The sequence below is a fragment of the Mercenaria mercenaria genome, chromosome 3, assembly GCF_021730395.1.
Source record: "Mercenaria mercenaria strain notata chromosome 3, MADL_Memer_1, whole genome shotgun sequence".
Lineage (NCBI taxonomy): Eukaryota > Metazoa > Mollusca > Bivalvia > Venerida > Veneridae > Mercenaria > Mercenaria mercenaria.
The window spans coordinates 62,319,486-62,336,250 of record NC_069363.1 but is presented as its reverse complement, the minus strand read 5'-3'; the positions used below and the strand labels follow the sequence as shown (position 1 = coordinate 62,336,250).

General features: G+C 35.7%; 1 protein-coding gene across 1 annotated transcript in view; it reads left to right on the top strand.

The window, feature by feature from the left end:
* Positions 1–16,765, top strand: part of LOC123525718 (uncharacterized) — a 62,788-nt gene that overhangs the window by 25,409 nt on the left and 20,614 nt on the right. The window lies entirely within an intron of this gene.

Below are 16,765 nucleotides of genomic sequence, written 5' to 3'. Positions count from 1 at the left end.
AGGTAAACTGTCTCGATTATAAGAATTTATATTTTGAAGTCATATTTCGCTATTTCCGCTAGAGCGCTATTGGTTACGGCATTATTGCCGCGGCGGTCCTGGGTTTGAATCCCGACGTGGTCAACTTTTTTTCTTGATTTGGAATTTTTAAAATATTTTAGAAACAAAAACTCATATTCTAATGTCCATAGTATGACCTAACTTCAATTTGAAAGAAAGATTATTTTCAGCCAAATCTTGAGGTCAGTGCCTTTAAATAAAAGTTTGACAATAAAATACACTCTTCTCACTTATTGATGCAGTTATAAGGTAGACTGACATTCAAATAACAACGACCCTAGTTTATTGGGACCATACTGTGAAAGTCATAGCCCCTAACTGTGCTAATGGAGACAGAGATGCTTTTGTTGTTTTTGATAGTCATGAGTATGAAAAGAAAATGTGTTATCATCTGAATAACTGAAGTGACTTCCTCCCTTAATGAAATAAAAGATATTGTTTATAAAATCATTAAAAAGAAGGGGCCTAAGCTGAAACCTCGAGGAACACCTTTGTTAATTTCAGTCCTGCTAACCATGTTTGATACTTTAACTTGCTGTTTTCTATTTGAAAAGTACGATGGCATTAATTTTATAGATTGATTAGTTAAACCGTATCGTATGCAGAGAGTAGAACTTCACGAGGTAAACAGTCAAAAGCTTTTGAGAGTTTCATTAACATTGCGGCAACTTAGTGATAACCGTCAAGAGCTTCTTTCCGGTTTTCCAGAAGTTTTAATAGAGTGGTTTGAAAGTCATATCCTTTTCTAAATGCACACACTAATTTATCAAAGATGGGCCATAACTTTTTCAAAAAAAAAAAAAAAAAAAAAAAAAAAAAAGATGGTACAGGCAGGCTGCTTTCAGGTCTATAGTCAGATTTGGTCCGAGGATCATTTCTTTAAAAATAGCTGTTACTTGTGCTTGTTTTAATCGGTTTGGAAAAATCCCTGAATTTATTGAAAGGTTAATTAAGTCTGTAGAAAATGGTTATAATGATGGTTTTCCAAGTTTCAAAATTCAAGCTGATATTTTGTCTACCCCTTATCTTTTTTAATATCAATGATATTAGATACTGTTCATTGATTTATTGGTTTAAAATTAAGCTAGTTTAATCATATTTTATCACACAAGACATGATAGTAAATGTACATCAAGACATGAATATACAGTACAGATATATACAACAATAACAGTACATCAAGGCATATAATACTACAGTACATCAAAATACATTCGGTAACTTTGCAATAGTGTGATTATACAAAAGGGTTGGTCACCACAAGTATTAGAATTAAAAGCACCTTGAGGGAAAGCAAGGATTTTTTTCTGAAAACTGGGATATGTTTCTTTATCAAAGAATCAAAGAGAAACATCTTTACTTATATCTTTAGCTACATTTACAAAGAAACTGTTAAAAATTTCCGAGATTTGTATCGTTCGAGACAATTTGATCAGTTTCACTAAGTATAATTTTAGAGTCTGTGATACCTGACTTGGTTGACAAATAGGGCTTAATAGTTTTCCAGAAGTCTGTATTTTTACAACCGCCAATACAGCGTTCTCGGAAGTATTAATTTATTGAAATATTTTTTAGTTTATTAACATAGTTTGTACGTTATCTATTTACTACCCGTGATTTAGAGTATTTATTTTTTTAAATATTTTGTATAGTTCATTTCCTTTTATAGATGGCTTTCAGCAGATCCCTATTCATGTATGGCACTTGTGCCTTTTTCAGATACTTTTGTTAAGTTCGAATTTCATTGTCAATAATTTCTTTTATGTTTGATTCAAAACCATCGCACAGCGTGACTTTATTTTCAGCATTCATACTATCTAAATTGTCCGGTATTTGTAGATTTCTTATTAAAAATTTCTAAGTAAAGTTTCTAAAACTTTTATATTGTATTTTTTTTCTTTTCATCCTTGATAGTATTACTATTAATGATTGTGCCTATGATGTTGTGACAGTCACTTACAGTCACATAGCTTCCTGAGACCATTACAAAGCTGAAGATGTCAACCATCTTGACAAAGTCCAGCGTCGTGCGGCCAGATACACGTGCAACAACTACACTGACAGGACTCCGGGATGCGTCACAATTTGGCTGGGAAGCTCTTCAAGAAGAACCATGCGATTGACCATGCTCTTCAAGATCTCCCACAACTTAGTGGACATCTAAGAGGTAGCACAGAACCAGGGGTTCCAGGAAGCTATTTCTTCCATACACTAACGTCACTGTGTACAAGCAGTTCTTCTTTCCCAGAACAATGCTTGTCAATCACGATCCCAGACATCCCAGACATCGAGGCCTTCAAGGTAGCTCTCCATGCCTCGGTAGCAGCCCCGTCTCTGTCCTCAGTTTATTGATATTATTCAGGGCCCATAAGGGCATGTGACATGCATGACAAATAACACAATGTAACATATATCAGATGGCAAGACAACTATTGTATGACCAAAATATTTTTTTCTGAAATGTGGAGGATAAGACATCCATTTTTTGGACCAGAATATATTGAGTATTCCATCTTTATCAAAATCTGATTTACCAAAATTCACAACAAACATCACGCCCCTTCCAAAAGCATAAAAACAAACCATGCCCAAATAAATGATGGTAAACTCAACACCACACGGCCAAACAAATAGAATGCGGATCATTTACAGGCCAACATGATCTTTTTACAAAATATTGACAATTTTAACAGTGTGTCTTTACAATTACTATTCATTAATAATGAAAATTTTACAGCATTTGGATGTTCAAAATAAAATTTGTCAATATATTTCTTTCTTGTATTAGAAAAATAACTACAATTAAAAAGATAGTGAAATTCATCATCTAAAAGATTCAAAGCACAGAGATGAAAATATCCTAATTCTCTGGGAATATTACTAAATCTACCCTTCTCAACTGGTAACATATGGTTAGTGCATCTAAATTTACATAACATGATTGCAAGATCAGTTGGTAGAATCTTAAAATAGTTTTCAAACACAAACTCCCCTTTGCACATTCTATAGTTAAGGCATTTATTTAAATCCTGAACCTTACTATTCCAATTCTGTATAAATCGATCTCTGACTCTGTTTTTAACAATTTTCTTAAAGATATTACTAGATTCAACACTTTGATCTAACCAATGATAAGAGAGCCCAAACTGTTCAGGCTTTCACAAACAAACTCAATCCAACTACATTTCACAGCACTTACTGTAGATAGTAAATATGCGGTTTTATACAACGTCAAACATATTTTACCGTCTTTAGTTAACAATGTTACTCCAACAATTAGGAATTCTACATTTGATTTGTAATGAGAGTGGTAAAACACCCAGCTCACCATACAACATACAATTTGGCGTAGACTTCTTCATATTCAAAATCAGTTTTAAATACTTTAATTAAAACTTATCTAAACAACTTAAATTTTCAATTCCCCACACTTCCGATCCATGCATTAAAATTGGAGCTATCATTGTATCAAAAAGAGAAATCTGCATATCTCTAGGTAAACACAATTTCCTTGATTTTATAATAACAGCAAACATTGCTTTTCCAGCTTGATCTATCAAATATGATTTAGTTCGACCAAATTTATCATCTACATATACATCTGCTGTGTTCTGCCCAACAATTAATTTTGATTATAAATGGAAGGCGCTTTGTCTGGGACAGACTGTTAAAAGATGAGCAAGCTCATTAGGTGCAAAGTTAAAAAGAACTACAATTACTAAGGTAAAAACATAGATATAGATTAGAAAGTTACAGTTGCCAGCCTCTCAGTGAATAGAATCAAACTGGGGCTAGACTGTATATGTAAGGGGAGATCATTCCAGGAACGAATTGTTCTTGGAAAAATGGAGTTGGAATGGTATTGCGTGTGGGATTAAGTAGTTCAGGTTCCTTGTAGGTGTGAGGTGGTTATGGTCAACTGCAGTAAGACTGTACCTTATTTTGAAAAAATATAATAAGGGAATTTTTAATGCGGCGTTGTTCAAGGGATTGCCAGTTGAGATCATTAAGCATTTGGGTGATACTGCTTATTTTACCATAGTTGTTACATACGTATCGAGCTGCAGATCGTTGCACTCGTTCAATTTTGTATGTGAGGGATTTTTGCCAAGGGTGCCATATAGTGGAAGAGTATTCAAGTTGTGGGCGGACATAGGTGTTGTAAGTTGTTTCTCTTACTTTTCTGTTGTTTATTTTGACATTTCTTTTGATAAATCTAAGCGAATTATTTGCTTTCGGTGTGATGTTATCAATGTGTTTTGACCAGCTGAGATCTTTACTTAGTGTAACGCCCAGATATTTAGCAGCTTCTGTAGTTTTAGTGATATATTATGGAGTGTATAATTGTAGATAATAGGTTTTTTTTCTTTCGAGTAATCCACAACACCTCACACTTATCTGGATGGAACTCCATTGACCAGTCCTTTTCCCAGGCTTCTAGGGAATGAAGATCATTTTGTAGGGATTGAGAATCAAGGGAGGATTTAACCGTCAGATAGACCATAGTGTCATCTGCAAAAAGTCGTGACTTACTTTTGATGGACTCTGGGAGGTCATTTATGTAGGCTAGAAAGAGACAGGGGCCAATGACTGATCCTTGTGGAACCCCGGAAAGAACAGGAAGTTCATTTGAGGTGAAGCCATCCACAACTGCTCTTTGGAAACGGTCCTTGAGAAATGACTTGATCCACTGGGATGCTAATGGGTGGACTCCCAGGGTATCGAGCTTATGGATCAATTTATGGCGGTCAACCTTGTCAAAGGCTTTACTGAAGTCCATGACGATGACGTCAGTCTGTTGGCCATTCTCAAGATTATCGAATACCTCTTGTGTGAAGCTTATAAGTTGTGTTTCACAGCTATGCTTTAACCTGAAGCCATGTTGGTACTGGCTAAGGAGATCATTTCTGTCAAAGTGGGACATGATATTTGAGACAAGAATATGTTCTATTAATTAAGAGGCAATACGTTAGGGATATTGGCCTATAGTTACTAGCCTTGGATTTTGGACCTTTCTTGTAAACTGATGCAACGATTGCTCTCTTCCAGTCTTTTGGACTTGACCTGTTTCAAGAGATAGTTGGAATATCTTTGTAATGATTGGGGCTATCTCCTGGTGAAGCTCCTTTAGTAATCTTGGGGAAATTTCATCAGGACCAGAGGCTTTATTTGGATTTAGCCCCATTAGTAACTTGTCCACGCCCTCAGCAGTTATGAGGATCGTTGGCATCTCTGGTGCTGATTTAGGGTTTGTTGCTTTTTTGCTGAGTTGTTTCAGGCTTAGGTGTTGGGGCTTTGAAAAGACAGATTCAAACTGTTTATTGAGGGTCGGTATGTGTTAAGCCCTCATATTTCAAGGGGGTTACACCACAACTCTCTGTTTTGTTATGTTTAACAAACGGGTAGAACTTTTTGTTCCTACCCGGTTGGGAGTCGCCAGTAAAAATGTCCGATTCCAAATAAGACCAATAGGAGGTCCTTATTTCCTTTTGGATCCTACATTTCAGGGCCTTAAATGCTTGGGCAATGGTTGATTGTTTCTTTTTCATGTTTGAATACATTTTGTCCCGTTTACGTTTAAGTCTGAGGATATTGGGGGATAACCAGGGGAGGTTCATTAAAGGAGAATTGTACATCAAGGTAAGAAAAATGATCTACTACTTCTAAAACATTAATATGTTCAAAGTGAAAAACTGGTTCTCAACTGCCCAATAGCTTTCACTATTTCACTTTCAGTAAATGCAGTATTCAGTGCTCCATTACATTCTGGAACATTTGTATCGGAATTATCTTCATCACACTCATTATTTACATTCAAATTACTAGAATGTTCTTAAAACACTTCGTTCTTAATTTCATAGTGTGTCATAAAACCGCTTGAATTTAGTGTTTTCTAACCTAAACTATTTTGATTTTTCGCATTATTTGATTTCCTTACACCGTCCCATCTCGGAAAGTAACGTTAATTCCGAGATTTAGTCGAAGCTACTTCCTTCTTCAATTTAATGGATATTTTGTCTGTTTTTGCCATTGGAATGCCTTGAGAATCATTACAGAATATATGCTTGTAAGTAAATTCCATATTTTACACGAGATCACTATTTATGACAGTTAAAAATATCCTTTTCGGTTCGTGCAAAAATCATTCACCCGTGTCCGTCAAGATATTTTTTAATTCCTCTAATGTTTGTAGTGTAAAATCAGCCCCAGCCCAATCAGTGGAAAAACCCCTAAAAAAACCCTATTATTTATGGTAATTTTTTGCCCATTCCCATTAGTTGTTCTGATAAATGTGACATCTTGAGCTCTTTGCTGGCTAGTCTCAATAATTGAAAAAATTTTTCAACTGCAAGGCAAGGGGTTTGCGGCAAGACCTATCTAAAAAATTTCAGCTCAAAGATGTTTATATGCTGTTACGGATCTCTGAGCTGAAACGAATCCCGTACTGAAACCTAACCAGGAATCGTGCCAGAAGTCTGTTACGCTATAATTTCATCAAATGAAATGCAATGGACTCGCCTTTTACTTTAAAATATTTCTAATCCATTTTTCTTTTGACCTGGTATAAAATAAGCCATGCAACATAACTTGAACACAAGTTATACACACAAGTTTCAAATTGGTACCCCTGTCTACAATATTTTGTCCACCATTGCAGTTGTCACCTGATCAGGGTACTCTTCATTTTGAAAACCAATAGGCTGTATAGAATCATTATTTATTGACCTTTTTCTGAGAACTTAAACCTTCTAAGGCAGGGCTTTTCATCAGGAAATTGGGAAGAGGCCTTGGCCTTTCAAATTGGGAAATTTCTGCGCGATAATGGTCCATTTGGGGAAAAATAATCAACTGGACGTAAACACCGAAAGATGAATCAAATTTATCTCCCCTGAAACACAGACTAACATCAAGGTCATGGAACATAACGGATTAGACTGGTAATGCGTCACACATGGTTCTTTGTGCTGTTTAAAAGGCTATAGTGCGACAAAAAATCAATGCCGGACAACCATGTCCTCTGGAGGTACTAAAATATAAGCAAAATCTTAACCATCTGTTGCATGATTTTGGGAAATTTTACCTGCATTTTGGGAAATATCTCTGCCACAGTTGGGAAAAAATAGTATATTTTTGGATTGGGAAGAGGCCTTTTATAGGCCTCTGTTATATAAGGATGAAAAGCCCAGTAAGGTATGTTTTTATGAATTTTATTGAAAATGGTTATGTTTTTGATTAAATTATATTCATAAATAGGTAAAATTTTGATCTTGATTTTCAAAAATAACCACGTGCTCTGAACTGTTACATGACGTCATCAGTTTCTCACGAAAGACTGTGCGAGATGTTGCGGTTTGATACTGGTTAGTTAACCAAATGGGGTTTCGCCATAACTTAATGGACGCGACCATCAGAAAAAAAAAACAGCGTCAGTTAAGTTATGTTAGCCAAAACTAGGCAAGGCCGATTTCACAGACTGACATTTACCGTATGGTCTGCCTCTACATCAACAGTAATGAGAATCAAAACTGTGGTGGAATCAACACAATTTAAACTTCATGATTTATAGTGAGCTCGAAGAGCAGGGCCTGCTCCAGAATCGAGCTTTACGTTAACGCAAGTATACTTTCATACTTGGTGATGGATTTTAAAAGTTTCGTCAGAAGTTGTTAAAAAGCGCACGCTAGCGGATAGGTGCTAACAGGAAATACTTCTCTCCACAGTGAATACAGAACTTCATTCGATTGCTGAAAATTATTCATCACTCAAAAATAATGCAAGAAAGATTTCCAGTTGTCCAGGGTTTTCCCTTGGGTTTTTTATTTGGGAGTCCATGGACTCCCATAGCTGCTAATTTAAGGGTCCCTAATAAATTTTGGGAGTCCACAAATTACTGATCTTGAAAATAGACATTATTACTATAAAAATTTACCCTAAAACCAAATGAACTTGTATCTTTTTAATTGACTTAGCTTTCTATGTTGATATTTCATTAATTTTGTAGGCATGCTTAGCTGGGTGTACTTAAAATTTTCACATATGCTGTATCTTCATCCAAAGTCTACTAGGTGTCTCTGTGTCAAAGTAGTACTTGAAATCTATTTGTTAACCAGATTTTATTCAATAAAATAACGATAAAAGACTTATGCCATGAATATATTTTTAAAATCTCAGCAGGGCTCTCGCAAGTGGGCGACTTGAGAGAAATAGGCGCACTCTAGAACTTCAAACTTCGCTCAAATCTAACCTCAAAGCGAAATGCAAGTCGCCCGATTTTCTTTGATTTCCGCACTCGCTAATTAGTACTACCAGGACTGTTGACAATTTGCACGGTGTCATAACGAGTGCCGAATACACAAACACACGCCGGTAGCATAGGTACTTGCGAGATTTTCCTGAGAAGTGTGAAATCAAATTATCCGATACACCTCGTTGATTGTGTTCAGCCAATTAGCGTCGCGTTCACGTCTTTGACATTTTGTTTTGTCAACATGTTCGAGCGCAAAAAGCAATGTTTTTTTTAAAAGAAACTGCTGATTAACCATGCGATTAATTGGAATATGGTACACAATTATTTGTTATCTATGATAAAAGAACGACATGTACTGTATTAACTATGTTTAAATTGATTTCCATCGGTGAATTTATTTGAATATGTATTTCTAGTTTACACAGTTTACTTTCAGTTTTATTCGAGTGAGATACTGACATTCCTCGGTGTTAATAATAAACACTTCATACAAGATATAACCAAAATTCGGCAGGTTACATTTACAGAATCGGCTTGAATTTTGAAAACGACTTTTTTTCTGAATTTTGTAATGAAACAATAACTACTGTATGGGAAATGATCAAACTAAGAAAATGAATGGTCACATCAATACTTTTTCTTAAGAAAAAAGAAAATTACAGACACCTTTCGAATCATTCAACATCATTGCGGTAGGAAAAGTCTTCCCACTTCTCCCTAAAGTCTCCCCACTTCTCCCTAAATCAGCTTGAGGGAGAAGTGACCTCCCAAAAAATTGGACCTAGCTAGACCCCTACTCAGACAATTGATTTCTAAAATATGAGATTATTTCATCACATTTACTATAAATGGATGACAGATCTGACTGGAAAAAAGAAATCTAGGCTATTGTCTTACTCAATACTGTCTCTATGACATAAAGGCAATAGAAACTTGGCAACTTTCGCCGGTTTGGGAAGCCATGATAAGGCCAGAGTTTTTTTATTTTTTGTTACACGGATTTTGGGCAGAAAAATGTTGACAGGAGGAGGGAAAAAAATAAAAATAAAAAGGCAGTAAAATTTACTAAAACAACAGACGATAAGTGATCACTTCAAATGTGTTGCCAGAAAGGATTTTAACACTACTTTAATACGCATTTAACATGTAATACAAAGAAAATTACCATTCTGTGTTTAACTTTTTTATTATCTTGAACATAAAATTGATGATTTCAAAAACTTTAACAAAATCACTCTTTGGGCATGGGTACTATTTGCCCTCGGTCATAACATCTCCGGCGAGTATTAAATTGATGATTGAATTTGAATAGCAGTTTTCAATGGTCTGATCGGCTGGTTTCATTTTTAGCATGTGCATACTTTTATTTTGAATGTGTCACTTTATGTACCAGACACTTTATGTACCAGCACTTTATGTACCACTTTGGACACCTTATGTACCACATATATGATATATAGTAGATGATCATTTTTGTTTTGATTTGATGAAAATGTTTTATTTTATGTTATTTGAAATGTTTTTTTTACTAAATTTAAATGTTAATTGTCATAATTAATAAGGTAATTTATATGCACATAGGAATGTTAACAACATTCTATGGACTTAAGCTGATTAAATCAAAGTTGTTTTCACAGGTAATTATCACATATTGACAGTGCTACACAATGAGATACAATTACTATATAATATATAGGTGGTACACTAAGAGTCAAAGTGGTACAAGTGGAAAATATCTTTTAAATTATGCAGTTTTCCCCAAAAACTGACTTTACATCAGGTTTTTTATTCCCCTTTGCCCAAACACCGAGCTGTTTTTGCTCCAAATCATAGGCCTGGGCCCCTTTCCCTCCTGGTAAAAACAAACAACCCAAAATCTGAAACGGATGACTCCTTTGTTTGGCAGCTCTTTGTTGCTCCTATACCTCATCCTCATGTAATATATAACTGCCAAAGGCATGTCAAATTCACATTCAATGTTGCCGTTGTTATTTACGTCGGGTAAATCTATGTTTTTCTAACATTTTGAGACACCGTTACTGACCGTAACCTTTAAAGAACTTGTTTTTTGTTGTTTTATTGTCTATATATATACTAGATCACAAACCAAATATTCCGCTTTTCCATCGCGCATAAATCGTTCAAAGACAATCTTAAATTTCACTCAAGTTTTTGTTTACGTACGGGAGACGCTTCCATTTGAGCGGAAATTGCGCCTATATGACACTGACGGATAATGCACTGACGAATATCGACGTTGTCATCGTCGTCAGAATGCAGCAAAACATCGATCGTCGCCCGAAAATAATTTTGAAATTTTTGAAATTTCAATTTTTATTTTTTTCGAAAATGACGGAAAATAGGGTCGGCGGGTCTGAGTAACGAAAAATCAAAGAACTCTGGCCTAAGAATACATCAAGCAGACGCTTTCATTTATACAATATTATATTCGCGCAAGCGCCGGAACAATTTTGATCGCAAAAATTACCGAAAAGAGTATTAAAAGGCGCAAAAAAGGTTTCAGCGCAAAGGAGTTTCGTGACCGATTTTGCGGGTCTAGTGGACGCAGAGGCACTAAAAAATGCGAGTTTAAAGCAGTAAAAGCGCGTCCGGGACGCAGAAAACCTGCGTCCAGGAAACCCTGGTTGTCTGAAAAAAATATTATTTTCTTTTAAAAGATCAGGCATTGGCCAGAAAATGGAAAAAATGTCATTAATAAGCATAAAGCCACGGGAACGCGGCAAATAGGTAATGACGTCACCAGTTCCCATAAATTATAGAGTATGATGTATGATGACACTAAATGTAGACTCTTTCTTTTCAAGTGAATAGGTTCTTGCGAATTCTTTTGAGTAGTGAATAGTTTCTTTGTTACATATAAATGATGTATATATTTTTAGCTAAACCTGATTTCTTTGAGGCTTTGCCTTATTTCATATTAATTTTACATACACATTTTTTCACTAGTGTGGTTATTTTTCACTTGGAAAACATGAACTTGTAATGATTTACAAATGCCACAATACAAACAAGAGTTAAAAAATGGCATGTTAAATCCAGATTTACCATTGTAACCAGTGAAAAGCACGGAACCTATAATGGGGTTTAAAAATAAACCGATTGATACACACAGAGCTTTACATGACTGAGGTAGAAATTTAATGGTGTCATGGTGTTTGGTTGACACGAGGTTCTGGGTTTTAACCCACGAAAATCGAGAAAACTCCAGGGACTACCTTAGCCTGGAAAATTAGGGAGAAGTGACTTCTCCCTCCTGGGGAAATAGGGAGAAGTTTTGAAATTTTGGGAGAAGTTTGGCAAACGTGAGACAGGACATTGCTTACATGCATTAAATAGCAATAATAATGTTTATTCATTTCCATTTGTAGTATTATCTTTTTATGACATAAATAAAAATGGTGCAATGTTTCAACAATACAGTACAATTATTTGCACTGTTTTACTGATAAATGTTTGACAACTTGACACAACAAATCTTTCCACATGTAACCAGTACTTAATATTTCTTGGATTTCTTCCTTTCTGGAGCAGCTTTTTCACTTATGTGAGCATTTTGAGTTTAAAAATTTTATATTGTAGTTCCTTCAATTTGACAAACTACAGAGTTTAAAAAACTCTCAAACTTACAATGAAATGTTATTTGTATTGCTCAGTAGATAAAGGACTTAAAAATCAGGGGCAATATTTTTTAAAACTACGTATTTTGACATAAAAAAATCTAAAAATTGGTTAAATATATTACCTCCCTTTAACACATTTCAGAATGTACTAAAAGACTTGTCTGCTATTTTTATCAAACAACAAATTTAATAGCTTGTCAAGGGCGTTATATTTAACTTATATCTATGTTTTTAATGAAAGAGAAATGAAGATTAAAATGATAGTAAGCAGATCCCGATTGAAAAAAAAAACGTCAGGAGTAACGGGTAGTCTACATTGTGATGGCAATAAAATTTCGAAACGACTTTTATCCGAAACCATGAATTACTGGATAAGACATCCGCTTATAAAGTACTAAGGGCGTTCGGTTGACCCGAGGTTCCGTGTTTTGACCCGCGAAAATCAAGAAAAACTCGAATTTGACCCACACAAAAAAAGGTGTCCTGTGCGTCGGCTCGATCCGCGATATGCGTCTCGAGTTCTGCTTTGTCAATCAAAATCTGGGTGGATTTCAGTTTCAGTGTTGTTCGCCGCCACAAACGGAAGTATGACAGGCGGAGCGTCGTATGTAAATTAGCTACTGACAGATGTCAATCACGCCACGCCCCGACTGACACATAATTAGGTTTGTAATTCGGAACTTAATTATCGCTGTTTTAAGAACGAAGTTTTCGGGCTCTCTGATCTCCGATTTCGGTCAACTTTAATTATTACTCGTTCATTCTTTAATTATCGTTTACTGCAATCACATTAAATGCAAATAATTATCAGCTTATCCTGCGGCGTCAATCTGAAATCGAGGGATCATCTTTTGTTGTCATGGACACGTTTCGCCGCGCGTGCCTCCCGGTGACATCTTGTGTATTGCGTATTTACAGACTTTACATAACCGAGATGTATAATCTCGGCGCACTTTATTTCCGATTATGTTTTCCTTTCATCCAATTTTAGGGCGACTTGAAATTCGCTTTTCTGGGCGGGAAGGGCGAAGTGAAATATTTTAAAGCGAAGTTATCGCTCAACTTCGCCTAAAACGCAGTCCCTGAACTCGTATTTGACCCAAACAGAATATGCCCTGTGGGTCGGCTTGACCTGCGGAATTTTTTTTAAGTGTCTCTAGTTCAAAAGTTCTGCCCCTTGTCAATCAAAATCCCGGTAAATTTCAATATTGTTCGCTGCCACAGATGGAAGTATGGCAGTAGGCAGAGCGTCATATATTAATTAGCCACTGACAGGTGTCAGTCACGCCACGCGCCGACTGACACGTGGTCATCTTGGGATTTGTCGCTGACCTAAATTAAAACTTATCTTATTACTGAACAACAAACTGGATTTATAATTAAAATCATTACTTTGTGAGCTTGATACGATAATAGGTGGTCGGCCGTTACAATATATTGCAAATTTATTATCATTTGGCCCAAATAAAAATGCTTTGAATAAGCAGAAATTATAAGTATTGAATAGGTATGATGAAAGAAATGAAATTTAAAATATTCAGGTATTTCATCAAGAATTTAATGCTTACCTTCGTTTTCCATATTTGTCACCGGTTTTGGCTAGATATGGCCCGGAATGTGAATGTGTGATGTGTCCCCTATACCAAGGAATTAAAAAAACTTACAAGAACAATTATTATTATAAACAAAGTGATATAACCAAAATACATTTTTAATTGGGTACAAAGAGTACAGAGAGTGGTACATGAAATTGTATGATATAATTTTCATTCTTTCATTCCAGTACATTATTATATTTAAGGGAATTAACAACACATTTTTCCCCAAATTTTATTCAGTGTAATTATTCTCAAAGATTCATAAATAAATGTTTCTATGTTAAGAATGTAATCAAAGACATACAGAGTGTAACCAAAGGTATTTAGACCAGGCAGTGAGTTGCAAATTGACGGCTGCAAAATTGATAGTTAACTTACCAATGTTCAATCACAATATGTAACCAAAGACATATAGAATTATGTAACCAAAGGGTTATAGGTGGTTACAAATGTATGCCTTTTTGGGCCATATATGGTTTTGGCGCCTGTGATTTTCGGACATTTCTTACGAAATTTTCTTGTGCAATCTAAATAAAAAGTGAATAAAAAATTTGCATTTAAGAAAAATATGACAATTGTTGCAATAGCAGCTCTTATTTTGAAGCATTTGTCGAAAATAAAACATGCAAAGGCACCAAACCCCTCCCACTTTTAGGCAGTGTGCAAAATAGGATAATTCAAAACAATGCGAAAAGTTTTCCTACTATAACCAGCGACACAAATACTGTACAGGGTCCAAGCTGTCATGCGCCACTTGAGCCTATTGGCGAATTTGCGATAAAAGTGGGCCATAAAAATCTCAAGTGGCAAAAATGGAAATTTCTACATATTTGTTTGTTCTGAATCGTGACCTTTCTAGAATTTTGACTGCTTCTGATAACTTGCCTTCAATTCCTGTTGCGAAAAATTGATACAGAATAGTCTGCATTTTATGCAGCTGTGTGAAGTAACACAATAGTTATAATAAACATCTTGACACATGGGTTGCAGTTTGCAATTAATTATCGGATAAATTCCCGGGTAAGGAATATTATAAGCACTTGCTAGTTTGTTTTGATAACTACTGATTAAATTATTTTAATCGAATCAGCGAACAATAAATTGATGATGAATTTTCGAACATTGTTAAAATTGACGCTGTAAAAGTGGCTCAGACTTTTTCAGCTCAGTGTGGGCCCTGCTTTTGAGGCAGTGGCTAAGGGTCTGTTCACCAGATGGAAGAACTGTGACGTCCTTTCTGTCAGTATATGTGGACATCATCGAAACAGCACCCATTATCACTAAGAAGTGTTGTCGTAATTTTGCTGCCTTCCCTTTTGCTGTTCATACAAAATGAATGTTGTAATTTTCAATAGAAAAAAATAGGGTGAATATACAGAATCAAGAAATAATTGAATCTGTTGTTATGCAACTTCCAGTTTTGTCCCTGCCTTTTTCGAAGAAAAGTAGGGAACATAGAAATAGGCTGCATCCTTTCCTCCTTCCTTCTGTCCATCACACTTTTTGTGCAGTCCATAACTTTCTGCCCATCCATGAAGGGATTTTGTAATAACTTGGCATAAATGTTCACCATAATGAGACGACGTGTCTTGCACAAGAACAAGAGCCCTAGTTCCAAGGTCAAGGTCACACTTGGAGGTCAGTGGTTAACAGGGTCAGTTTCGTGTTCGGTCCATAACTCTGCCATCCATGAAGGGATTTTGAAATAACTTAGCCATTCATCAAGGGATTTTGAAATTATTTGGCATAAATGTTCCCCATAATGAGATGACGTGTCATGTGCAAGATCCAGACCCTTAGCTCTGAGGTCAAGGTCGCATTTTGAGGGTAAAGGTTAACATCGTCTGTTTTTTGTCCTGTCCATAACTCTGCCATCCATGAAGGGATTTTAAAATTACATGGCATAAATGTTCCCTACAATGAGATGACATGTCATGCACAAGACCCAGACCAGGGCCCTAGCTCCAAGGTCAAGGTCACACTTAGAAGTCAAAGGTTAACATGGTCTGCTTCTTGACCAGACTCTGCCATTTATCAAGAGATTTTAAAATTACTTGGCACAAATGTTCCCCATAATGAGTTATTTCTCATGTGCAACAGTGCAAGACCCTGACCCCTAGCTCCCAAGGTCAAGGTCACCTTTAGACATTTTTGGTAAATTTTTTTGTCTGGTCTGTAACTTTTTAACTCATGGTGAGCTTTTGTGACCCCTCTATGTCCGTCGCATCATGTGTCATAATCTGTTATTATTCCTCCCTTGAAGTGTCTGTCAGCCGGTCCTAATGAACTCCTCCATCAGTTTTGAAGGTGTTTAAAACATGCATACTCTCCTGATATGTAGATGAATACAGGAGTTTCATGATACATGTAAGGTTTAAAGTAGGGTTGTCTTCGATTGTAAATTTATCAGTATAATTACTAATGATACAATGTAGTCAATAATCATGATAATGCAATGTTCATTAACATATCAAGTTATCAGCAAATTCTCAAATTAATAATAAATAGTGCTTTTTCAGATCAGTGTAAATCTGAATGGATAAACTACCCCATTATTGTTAAAGCCTTCAATAATGAATTTAAAGCGTCAAAATGTATCTTGTTTTTCAATGTTAAAACCAGGAAGTTGTCTTTTTAATACATTACTGGCTGATAAAACTTTTGATCCTTGTTGATAATATCTTTGTGAAGATCTATGCAAATAAATATGTAATGCACTACTGGTCTTTTGAAGCAATCCATTATTTTGGGTAAGTGTGGTAAAAATGTACTCCCTTAAAAATCATTTAAATACATGTAGTATTTAGGCATAACTTACTGAGTTTTCACAAAATACTCCTTAGTATGGAGTACAAGAACAGTGTTGTAAAGTTTAACCCAAACCCTGCTAAATTTCTATAATGAACTTGTCGTTTTTTCTGTTTGGAAAGTAGCATTAACTGTTAAAAGGGGTGCTTACTAAAAAGATACCGAGTGACGAACAGTGCAGATCTTGATCAGACTGCATGGATGTGCAGGCTGATCATGATCTACACTAGTTGCAAAAGCAGAATCAATCATGTCCAGCATGATAAGGGTTTAGGCATCCAAGACATGCAATATTTGTCCTCCGCCTTTTTGAAGAAAAAAAAGGGGAATATAGAAATGGGCTGCATCATTCCATCCTTCCTTCCGTCCGTCACACTTTGTGTCCGGTCCATAACTCTGCCATCCATGAA